This window comes from Mastomys coucha, unplaced genomic scaffold, assembly GCF_008632895.1.
Source record: "Mastomys coucha isolate ucsf_1 unplaced genomic scaffold, UCSF_Mcou_1 pScaffold9, whole genome shotgun sequence".
NCBI classification, from domain to species: domain Eukaryota; kingdom Metazoa; phylum Chordata; class Mammalia; order Rodentia; family Muridae; genus Mastomys; species Mastomys coucha.
Genome location: NW_022196915.1, coordinates 60,718,098 through 60,730,874, shown reverse-complemented (window position 1 = coordinate 60,730,874; position 12,777 = coordinate 60,718,098).

Below are 12,777 nucleotides of genomic sequence, written 5' to 3'. Positions count from 1 at the left end.
CAACTAACATGGCCCATTAAAGCATTCAGCTGCTTTTCTAGCCCCCAAATCCTCAAGTTCACATTCTGCCAATGAGCAACATGGTCAAGTCTATCAAAACAATACTCTACCTCATACCAACTTCTGTCTTATCCAGTGTTCTATTGCTGTGAAGAGACACCATGACCAAGGCAATTCTAATAATAAAAAAAAAAAAGCATTCAATTGAGGCTTACTTGTAGTTTCAGATGTTTAGTCCTTTCTCATCCCGGCTACTATACAGATAGGTATGGTGGTGAAATGTAGCTGAGAGCTCTATATTTGGATCCGTAGGCTGCAGGAAGAAAGATCCACTAGGCCTGGCTTGTGCTTTGGAAACATCAAAGTTCACCTGCAGTGACACACTTCCTCTAACAAGGCTATACCTCCTAATCCTCCTCAAGTAGTGCTTCTCCCTGCTGACTAACCATTTAAATACAGGAACCTGTGGGGGCCATTCTCAATCCAACTATCACAGCTGACCTGCCCCTTCCTATCCTTTTGCCCTTTGCCAAGGAGTAACATTTCCTGCAGGCAACAAATTGTTCATAGTTGTTATTGAAAGTATATAATGAATTCTATCTTGTAGTTGTGAGAGTTGGAACTTTCTTGTTTATTATTCTAGTGCAGACTTTTCTGTTTTTTTAAGCGCGAAGGATTCCTTAAAGTTCTATATTTCCTTAGTTTGTACCTATAATGGGGACTTTTCTTCCTCAGTCTTGAATAGCTCTGCTATCTATAGCAGTTTTGTCTGACAGTTATTGTCTTTAAGAGCTTGAAATACACCACTTTTGCCCTTCTGGATTTCTGTTTCTGCTGTGAAATTTGTTGTAATTCTGACGGATTTGCTGTTATATATGACTTGAAGCTTCTCTCAATGTGATGTTCAACATTACTTTTTCTGTATAGCTAGTGTTTTGAATATTATGACATGAGTAGGCTTTTTTGTTTTTATAGTTTTGTCTGTTTGGAATTTTAAATTGTGTCCTGTATCTAATATCTATCTCTTCATTTAAGTAATTTTCTACTCTGTGATTATTAAACATACTCTCTATGGCTTTAATTATACTTCTATATCCATAATTCATTCATAAATCTGGTGTTTTAGCAGTGTCCCACAGATCTTGCATGTTTTGTTCATACTTTGTTATTTTTTCTTTTCTGAGTTCTAGTTAGCCTACCTTATTTTTCAGCACCCTTATCCAGTCTTCTCCTCAATTGATGTAGAAGTTCTATTGGTGTGGAAGTTCACTGAAGTTTTCATTTGACTTATTGGGTTTTTCACTTTGAATTAGCCATTTGGATTTGTTTTTTCGGTATTTCTATCTCTTTGAGTTTTTCGTAGCTTGTATTGTGGAGGTTCCTTTGAGGATTGAACAATCCTTTCACTGAGTCACATATCTGATATCCTGTATATCAGATATTTACATTACAATTCATAACACTACCAAAATTACAGTTATGAAATATCAATGCATATAATTTTCTGGCTGGGATCACAACAACATGAGGAACTCCCATGAAGGGTCACAGCATTAGGAAACTTGAGAACCACTGCTATACTGGTGTCCTTACTTAATTTAGTTCTTATTTGAATTCGTTTATAATTCATTCCATTTCTTTCTGTCCTCTTTGTTGAACAGTTATAGCTATTCTCTGCTGATAATTCATCTAATTTACATTCCTTAGAATTTATTATCATGATTTTTGGTAATTTTTGACAATCTGTTGTGTTAGGAGTATCTCTTGTGTTTTTGCACATGTGTTTGGGATTGACTGGCTTTTTAAGACTCATATGTTTTTCAGTTGAAATTTTTACCATAGTCTGATGGGACCAGTCTGTAATAGGGTTAAGATACTGTTCTTGTCCTCTGGACTGGGAATGTAGTTCAGTATGTAATCCTGGGAGAGCCAACAGGCTCTGAACACTGGATACAATCTATAGCAATAACCACCATGACTATTGTTTGCAGAAACAACCACAGATGATTGATGGACCTACTGTGAAAATATAATAATGGTTAGAAACAGTTTCCCCTATGCTTTCAATAACCTTGAGGGAACACAGGTTATGAATGGCATGGTATTATTATATGCCCTATGTAGTAATACTAGGACATTGTTAGAATAGAAGGAAAGTATTAAAAGAACAATAAAGAAATTATAGATCAAGGATAGTTAAATAGATGATAAGATTGGAATAAGAGTAAAGATTATTAAAATTATAGAAAATTATAAATTAAGTATATGGAGGAGATGAGATAGTGCAAAAGAAAATGAACCAGAAATGAGAGGGAGTATATGTGTTCTTGGTAAGAAAAGTGGTCCAGATACTACATAGAATAAATATAGATATAGATATAAAAACATAACAATAATATTACCTAGTTGAGCAATGTAAACTTTGTTTAAAAGTGAAGTACAATAAAATATACCATCAATTAGATCTCTTTTTTTATACTGGCAGAAAATATTGCCTCCTGAGAAATTTTTTTAAATTTAACTTTGTAAGTGCTAAAGCAGCCATCTGTGTCTGCAGTTCAAATCAGCTTGACCAAACTGATAACTGATTGATATCATCTCAGTGCAAATCAAATAGCTGGCCTGTAAGGTTGAATGTCTGCCTTGGTATCAATCCAGCCACATTACTTCACAAAACTTGCCACCTGGCTGGATGGGGTTTTTCCATGTGTTCTGGATTGTCTAGATTGCTCTCCTTAGATTTCAATGTCCTGGGGTCCCATTCCTTTTTACATTTGCCTTCCCAAATGGAAACTCCTCACCGGGTCTGAGACTATGTTCTCAAGCCGAGAATGCTTGCTTCCTTGAGTTATAGTACAGGTCACCTTTGGTGGGATGTCCGTGTAGTTCTATAGTTCTCTGAGTGGGTGATGGAATGGAGGCTCTGGAGTTTGGGGACAACACAACTATGCAGTGTTCTGCACTCTTCTTGGGGGAGTGGTTTCACTGCTCAGCTTGTCTAAGATTCCACATCCTCTCTGCTGTACCCATGCCCAAGGTAGTTAGTGACACAGAACAGAACTCATACAGCTGGTTAGACTGCTGTCCAGGTTTTTCGTTTTTCTGTGCTTCTAGAAGTTTTACTTTTTCCAAAAGATTGTTTGTGGATCAGATATGGGGACCAGGGGAAGAGATCTCATCCTTCCCTATGACTTCTATTTGAGACTCGATGTTACAGCCTTGTTTTATTCTTTATATAACAAATAGTCATTGTTCTGAGTTGTCTCACAGGCTGCTGTTTATCGTGACCTTTTTGCCTTTCCACATACATTAACTGTCTTTTAAGCCACAAAAGGCACGTTTTCTTCTAGATTTGTGAGATTGTAGGAAAGTGCTGCTTGCCTTCACCCTACCCCCAGCCCCCACTTTCAGAAATCTTCAGGGTAGTTTTGATTTGGGGTTGTCATGTTCATTAGTCATTTATACTTACTCTTTTAGAGGTATTTTTATCTATCATTTGTTGATTTTATTGGATTACTTATTTTTAAAATTATTTTTAAGTGTTTTTACATAGTTTAGTTGTTAACCTTATATCAGATAAGTAGAATGTAAACATTTTTTCCTTTTCAGTAAATTGTCTCATTACTCTGTGGAATGTTTCATCTTTAGTTTTATATAGCGCTACTTTGGATTTATTTTATACTTGTATCTAGAAATGGATTTTTGGTATGTGGGCAGTCATTTTTCTTATCAATGTTTAGAGCTGTTTCCCCTGTGTTTTCTTCTGGTTCCTCTCTTTCTCATAGCTTCAAGTGTATTATTCAGGTCTTTGGTCTGTTTTGAGTTTATTACTGTACAGGTCGAGAGATAGAGTTCAAGCCTCAAAACTTGAACATGCAGATCCCAGTTTTCACTCTGAATCTCAAGTTCCCTTTTGGGCTTGTAGTCTGATTTAAAACAACAACAACAACAACAACAACAACAACCACTATAAACTAAGTCAGGAGAAAGCTCAAGAATTTCATTAGCTTTTGAGAAAAAAAGGAACAGTATAGGACAGATGAAATCCCAGTAGTTACAAAGAGGAGGGAAGATGGAAGGACGTTTAGTTAGAATTCTGCAATTTTGGTTTCTTTAGAAAACAAAGAAGTATTATAAGAATGTGTGCTCATTTTAACCCTAGATGGAGGGATGTGGGGCTGCCTCAGCCTGTTTGCAGTAGCTGACTATGATCGGCCTCGTGCTCTAGCAGAAGTGTGGTTTTACCAGCTACAGATAGTTTTTGCAATTGTGTGATGTTTGCAATTCTTCTGGGAACTTTTCAGAAGTTATATAAATGCTAGATCCCTGATAGGTAGAGTTCACAGTTGTTGGTCATTCAGGGGCATTGGTTATAGTTTGTTAGTAGTCATGTTCAAAGAAGAAACAAAAGAAGAAAGAAATTAGATTCAGGGACCTCTCTCTCTCCCCTCCATCCTTTCTCTCACATCTAGTGATGGGGGTAAAACCAGGGGATAGGGACAAAGTGTAGGAAAAAGAAGCGCCTACAAAGTAGCAAAGACCAGCTATAGGCAATTAATTTTTAATTGATTTATAAATTAATAGTGAGGTAGGGAAACAATGTAAGAGATCAGATTGTCAGAAAAATATGTGCATAGGGATGCCAAGCCACAGATATGACTTTAAAGGCTGGGATATATACATACAAACAAATAAAACCAAGTCATTTTCCATGAAAACAAATCATAAATGTAATTCCATTTACAACAGCTTCTACCAAATAAAATAAAATGTCTAGAGATAAATTCAACAAAAGGGAAAATATCTTTATAAAATACTGATGAAAATTGAAATACTTAGATATTATTTTTCTATACATAATTTGTTCAGGGATTTTTAAAAATGAAAATATGTTGACTTTTATATTTTTCTGCATCTATTGAGTTGATTGTAGGATTTTCTTCCTTTATACTGTCTCTATAATATATTGCATTTATTGCTTTGTGAATATTGAAACCATCTTACAGTTTTTGGATGAAACAAAGTTCTTGTGGTGCATTATTTAGATGCGTTTGGTGAGTTTGACTTGCTAGTTTTTGTTGGGAATCTGCAGCTACATTGTTGTGTGACTGCTTCCAGGAAGACACAAGCATCTGTTCATTCAAAATAGCAAGAAACGTTCCATCCAAGTATAGCTTACTAATCAAGAGGCCCTTGGGGTTACTTGGGAGAGACCAAGGGTAACCAAAGGCAAGCGCGTCATTGAAAAGCTAATCCCAGCACAGGTGATGACTCACATGCACAAGCACCTTATCCCTGAGGATCTCTCTTACATTTGTAGGCAGTGACATTAAAAATCTTTTTCTTCTCTAGAAATTGTTTATTGCTTATGTAACCTCAGGGCCTCAGCATCTTGTACCTTTCCTAACTTCTGAGTTTTTAGTTTCCTAAATCTCATGGGTATTGGTCCTTCCTTAAGAAAGGGATGTTTTAGTTTGGAGGAAATAACTTTGCAACATCTATTATCAGAAACATCCATCTATATTTATTTATTTGCAGGAAGCATATTATTGGATCTTGTTTCCTTCTGTCAGTCCATACCATTGAGTTGAAGAATTTAGTCCATTAATATTTAAGGTTACTCTTGATGCATAGAAGAAAAACGACAAAGTCATAATAGGACCAAACTTAGTAAGAGTTTATTTTGCAGCATTGGTTCTGTTTCTAGCTGATACTACAGTATCATCTTCCTCTCCCATCCCTTCCCTGGTTATGACTAATGGCCTGTCACAGTACATACTGTAGTAGAGTTGAAGGCACCCACTGCTTCTGCAGGTCATGAAGGAGTGATGACAACAGAGGCTCAGAGGTGTTACAAAGACAACAGTCAGATTGAAATGCTCACTATGTGGCTAGTACCATAACCATAAATATTTTCTTGTGTACCACTAATGGTATTTTGCTACTTCTTTTTTGTTTGTTTGTTTGTTTTTTGAGACAGGGCTTCTCTGTATAGCCCTGGCTGTCCTGGAACTTACTCTGTAGATCAAGCTGGCCTCAAACTCAGAAATCTGCCTGCCTCTGCCACCTAAGTGCTGGGATTAATGACATGTGCCACCACTGCCCGGCTTATTTTGCTACTTCTAAAGACCCCTAGAGTAAATATCTATGGCCATGTGTGGTGCTGCAATGGAAACCAGCCATAGCAGCTACAGTGTATATCTGGGGTGAGTTAGTGGCAACCAGTATTATTTATATATCCTTTTAAAATATTTGTTTTCTTTAAACATTGTATAAATATATAACGTTTGTATGGGTGTTTTGTCTGCATCTATATCTATACACCACATGCATGACTGATATCCTTGGAGACCAGACAAGGGAGTCAAATCCCTTCGAACTGGAGTTGCAGATGGTTGTGGGTGCTAGGGATCAAACCTGGGCTCTCTGAAAGAGTGGCCAGTGCTTGTTACAGCTGAGCCATCTCTCAGCTCTTGTTTAAATATTCTTTTTTTTTTGTCCCCATCCTTTCCTCATGCATCTGATGACAGAATTACATGTATATTTAGCTTCTTGAAATTGAGTCAGAATTCACTGATACTGTGTTCATTTTTTAATAGAGTAATTTTTCTCTATACTTTCTTTTTATAATTTTTTATTGCTGTGTTTCAAGTTTACCTATCTACCCTCTAATGTGTAACATCTTTTTAATCTTATTAAGTGTGATTTCATTTTCAGATCTTTGGTTTGAGTCTCTGTAACAGCTTCAGTGTTAACTATTTAACATGTGCTTGATTGAACCTCTTGGAGTTCACCAGATTCCCACCCTCCAGTTCTACCAGGTGTGTCATCACACCTGATTCCCACCTACCAGTTCTATCAGGTGTGTCATAACACCTGGGTTACTTTCTGTTGCTGACTGCTGTCTTCATCCCCATATGGGTTGTTTCCTTGTATCTTTCTGTAAGCCTGATAATTTTAATTTTATGAGAGGCAGATAAAATGAGTTTTATCTTGTTTGGTGCTGGGTTTTGTTTATTCTTGGAATTAGTTTTGATCATTGCTCTTAATGTGATTTAGTTATTTGGGAAACTTCAATCTTTTGGGTATTGCTTTTAGACTTTATTAGACAAGATTTGAGCTATATCTGAGGTTAATTTTTCCCCACTGAGGAATTTCCATCCTGAATACTATGATCAGCATGTAGCAGCCCCCTCCCCCAGATCTTAGCACAGTTGATCCCACGTTAAAGGCACCATTCTGAATTTAAAACTAAGCACATCCCAACAGCAGTCATAATGGGACCAAAGACCTAGTCCATGGTTCTAGGAAAGACCACCAAATGTACTAACCTTCCTTTTTGGCTTCTGTATTTCTGTTTCTTTCTAGCTAACTGTAGCTCTTATGCTCTTACGCATAGAATTCAACGGGCTATAAGGCTTGGGGGTACATGATTTGGGCAAGTTCACTGTGCTGCTGTCAGCCATTAATAATGTCTTCAATAGTGTCAATGTGGTAGGCTCTGGTGGGCTTATCTCATAGCAAGTGAACCCCTGGGGCATGTTACCTTCCATTCCAACTGATTAGAGCAAAACATATTCCTTCCCCTCAGCGATCTGCAGACATTTTTAGTTATTGTCATTTTTTTGTTTGATCATAAGCTCAGATACTTTCTTTCTTCACACTTGTGCTTTATTCCTTTCCTTATGAATGCTCAAGGTGGACCATCTGCAGACACTTGGAGTGCACTCACTATGTCTGTCTTTGTCTCTCTCTCTTCTCTCTCCTTGCCCTGGCTATTTCTAGATTCCTTTAGTGATGCAGACCACAAGTCTCTGCCTGGTTCCTCTTCCCTATAGTACACAGTTTAGAAATGCACCCCGGCAGAACTTTGTCCTTCTTGTGGTGTGTGACTGTTTCCCACTTCTCATGTATAACTATCTGGTGACAACTTAAATGTACTGACTTATGTTTTAAAAATTATTTGTTTTTTTTCAAACATAGATTAATGTATGATCCTTGATATTTCACTTTGCCTTCTTTGTTTTTGCTTTAAGACCATAACATTTACTCTTCATTCAAGGAGATACTAACCATAAATAATAGCAGTCCTAGAAGGTCCTAGTCCCTGATAGTGGAGGCAACAAAATGCATGATTCTGTTCAGTGAGACCCACTGGATGGTGTTGGAAACTTTCAGGAGGAGACATCACAGGTCCACAACCCTCTGGAATATGGTACATCTCAGCAAACAAGGAAAAGTTTTAATTTCCTCCCAGGTTGCAGAGTACCTTTGAATCATCTTGCTCTCTATATAAAAACATGCTCTCAGGAGAAATGGACTATCAGGAGAGAAAAGCTGTTTACTTTAGTGATGAGAATAGAAGAATATCACAATAAAATTTTAGCATTGTCAAACTAAGGTGGTTGTGATAACAAATGTATGCAGTGAGTAGGTTCCCATGGAAATAAATGTAGGGCAGTAGTTGTCAACATGTGGGTTGCAACTCATCTTTTGGGGGAGCACATATCAGAGAACCCTCATATCTAATATATACATTAGGGTTCATAACAGAAGCAAAATTACAGTTATGAGGTAGCAAAAAAATAATTTTATGGTTGGAGGTCACCACAACATGAGGCACTGTATTAAGGGATCTCAGCATTAGGAAGATTGAGAACTACTGGTCTATGGGGAGCAAGAATAAAAACAAAGATAAAGGGAATCAAAGAAAAAACATGTATGCCAGACAAAGCAATTCAAGGTTCAGAGAACAGAGGGTCTCAGGCATGGGTTGTCAGCAATATTTTGGGAGTGTTAGGGTGGGAGATTCACAGCATGGGTGGATGCTGATTCACACCTACTCCTTGAATCCCTAGCATCCAGGATTGGACCAAAAGGACATTCTCTTCAGGTGGTTCCCTGCATGTCCTCACAGTTCTTCCCGAATACATTATTCAGGTTTGCAAGGTAAGATATAAGAGGCTAGCAATTCTTACCTTAGGGAGACTCTGACTTTCCCTTGACCTTGGAAGGGTGGTTTTGCCTTCCTTATGGTAACTGAATTCACACTTCATCTTGCAGACTATATTTTTGGCACATTTCTCTTTCATTAGCAACTGGAAAATAACCTTAACCCACTAGAGTATATTATGTAACAATTCTTGACTGTTTTCTAGATATACTCTGAAGCTGAGCTCAGCTGTAATAGCAGGTTCATCTATTCCATAGAGCTTTCTAGCTGGTGAGGTCGAGGCAAGCACATGTGTCACTAGCGTGCACTGTTTCAATTGAGTTGTTTCCGTCATGCAGAGGAGAGTCCTGTGTTTCCGTGCCATTCCTTTAGTTCAGCCTGAGCTCTGTAACTCAGGGAAGGCAGGGTTGTTTGGCTTCCCTTCAGAAGTTTACTTGTGAGAAACCACTGTAGCACTCGCTGTACGTTTTCCACACAATATGGTTTAGGCCTTATAACACCTTTGAGGTGAGTGTTACCCCAGTTTGTGTTTGGAGGAACTGGAGAAGCTAATAGAGCTACATAAGTCAGGTGAGAGTGCTGGAACCCTGAACACCATATTGTTATAAATGTCTATTGTGTCTTTCCTGAGGTCCATTCTCTCCTCCTAGAATGTCTACCAGCCACACATTTATTGTGTTATTCACTCTTCTGATAGTCAATTCAATCCTATTACTGCCCTGAGAGGACCATAGAGATATATACGTCTGGGCTTTCTGTGAGTTTGTGGTCTCCACAGTGTCCTGCACGGAGACACAGTTACCTTGGATACCCAGCAAAATCTTTTTCACTCCTGGTAGTCAAAAACTTCTGAGGCTTGCCCTTGGCCTTGAGCCTTAGTCACCTGTGACAGTGTTGGGGGGAGGCGGGGTTGGTAGACAGAAAGAGTTCAGGGAACATCATGCCTTTTAGCAGTCTCTTTGCTGGCATGAAAATGTGCTCATTTCACTGGTGCAAATTTCATCTCTGGAGGGTAGTGTCTTGGAAAAAAACATGTCAATGTGTGGTTGGTTATCACCATCTGCATTTTGTCTTGTAGACAATCTTAAGAGCATCACCAGCTGTTCTGCATAAATGCATGAAACTCCAAGGCCTCCAGGGGAAGAAAAAGCATAAGGACACAGTCTTATTTGCACTGAAGGAAATGCAAATGTCTGGAACTTGGGATGCAGAGAAAGGGAGAGTGAGCCCTGCATTTGTTACAGCTAGAGTTTTGCTTTCCTGTGTGACCATGTGCTGGCAGGACAAGAGAAATGTATGCAAATTCAGAACATAAAGTCATGGAACTTGTATGTGTGTTTGGCTGATTGGAAAATGTCATCACATTGAGTACTCAAAACATCCCACCCACATTGCAGAAGAGAAGTGTAAACACAGAACACTAGGGCGCTGTGTATAGCCTGAAAGAGGTACATGTATTTTTAGCTTCCAGATTTATTATAAGAAAATGACAATGCACGGGCGTGTTTGTTTAAATATAAAGCCAAAGCTTTTCCACCAAACCTCTAGAAAAATAACTGGCTGTGTTTAGAGAGAGCATTAATACCCTGAAATGCAGATATTTTGAGGGATCAAAGTAAGAGTAGGAGTTGGGGTACACATCTATAATCTTAGTACTCAAAAGGGAGAGGCACACCATCTAAGCTGATGGAAGCTCAAGACCATCTAAGCTGTGTGAGAGCTCAAGACCATCTAAGCTGTGTGAGAGCTCAAGACCATCTAAGCTGGTGGGAGCTCAAGACCATCTAAGCTGTGTGAGAGCTCAAGACCATCTAAGCTGGTGGGAGCTCAAGACCATCTAAGCTGGTGAGAGCTCAAGACCATCTAAGCTGTGTGAGAGCTCAAGACCATCTAAGCTGTGTGAGAGCCTGTCTCAACAAACTCCGGAAATATCACTCAGTTTTTTTTGATAACAGTTGAAAGATGTTAAACATAGCAATCATTTAGTATGCTGTTGCTTAAGGCTTCCCAAGAGCGAAGGAACTGAACTGCTGGAGACACAGAAGTAAGTGCTAAAGCTAGCTTCAACCCAGGCTTTAGCGGCCAAAAGGCTTTCAGGTTTCTAGATTATAAGTGGGCATTCTCTGAGAGTACTATTGGGCCTGGCCAAAAAAGTCTCTTAAGTGACCCTCATCTAAAAAGAACCCCTCTATTGTCCTTGGGATAATTTCCATGTCACTGCTGAGCCTTTAGAAACATAATAAAATTAGGTTTAATAATAAAATTGTGTTTTTTCTAATTAAATATGGTCTTATAAAATCTGAAGATTTACAATTATATCTGTAATAGGAATTGTTTCAAAAACAACGAAGTTGCTAGCTAATAGATACCTAATTGTTTAGTTATTATAATTTTCAGAGATTCTCATAGGATTATCTTCACTATTAGATGAATATGGGCAATTTAAAGACATTCTATCTGTTCATATAATGCTAGATTCTGACAATAAAAATGAAACTTGGATAGTCAAGATCAAGCACCTTCCCTTAGACCCTGGTTCTCAGCATATGAACTTGGGTTGACACACTCAAACCTCCTTTGATGTTTACCTAAGAGTAAAGAATATTTAAGGTCATTGATATATTTTAATGGCTATATTTCAATTTTCTGTGATCTACTGTTACACACACACACACACACACACACACACACACACACAAATGAATTGACTGTAAGAAGGTCTAAGAATGTCCCTAGACTAAAGGAATTACAAATTCATGAAGTCAGAAACATATTTATTATCTCCCCATCACCAGTCCTTGCTGGTTCCTAGTTTATGATCTGAGCATTCCAATGTCTGAATTAGCCTAAACATTTTCATAGGTCAGAATAAGATCTCTTTTTGTCTTCTAAATTGCCCATAGCATTTAGATGTTTGTTAAAGTATTTACATTTGCATCAAACTCTTCAATGAGATGTCAGCCATGGCTCTTGCAAGCCAAAGACTCTATTCTGGCAATAATCAAAGCTATGCCAGCAGCCACTGTTTATGAAGAACTGTGCATGAGTCACATGCTGAGCCAAATGTTTCATCTCATATATCTTGAATGATGTCACCTAGATGATGTGACAGTTATTTCACAGGTGAGACAGTGGAGGAGTAATGATACCATGGAACTTCCTGATGTCACATAGTTGGAGGGAAGAAGTGCTAGATTTCAAACTAAGACCTTTATACTAAACAGATCTTCATACCACCTACAATATGCCAGATGCTCTTTATTTTCCCTTGCCTTCACTATTTGACTAATCAGAGTTCTTTGAAGATGCAGTGAACTCATCTGCAATACAGGAGAGTGGATGGGTAGGCTCTGCAGGAACACAGTTCTGATGTCTTATAATAATACATTTCTTATATCATCTCATAGTGGAAGACAAGGAATGGGTGAAAGACCTGGGGGCATTAATCAATTTGTGAGGGCAGAGTCTCCATAACCCAGACTTGAAACGATATACTGAAACCACAGTGTTGATCCTTCTGGCTTAGGGGGAACATCCTGTATTCATCTCTGGTTACTTGACCTCTTCCAATATCTTTTTCCCGTAGGCATTTTCACTTTTCAGTTGTGATCCCAGTAGCAGCCCCCAATCTAATCTTCAAGCATTCAATGTGGTCATTACATTATGTCTGAGGAATTAATTTAAGTAAACATAAGGACAAGGCTCTTACTTCTCCCTCACAGAAAAAAAGAATTAAGCTCTTAAAATTATAGCTTTAGAAAACTAATTAATCCTACTTAGTTATTCCAGTTGGTCTATTTATTCACTCACTTACTTAAACTCTC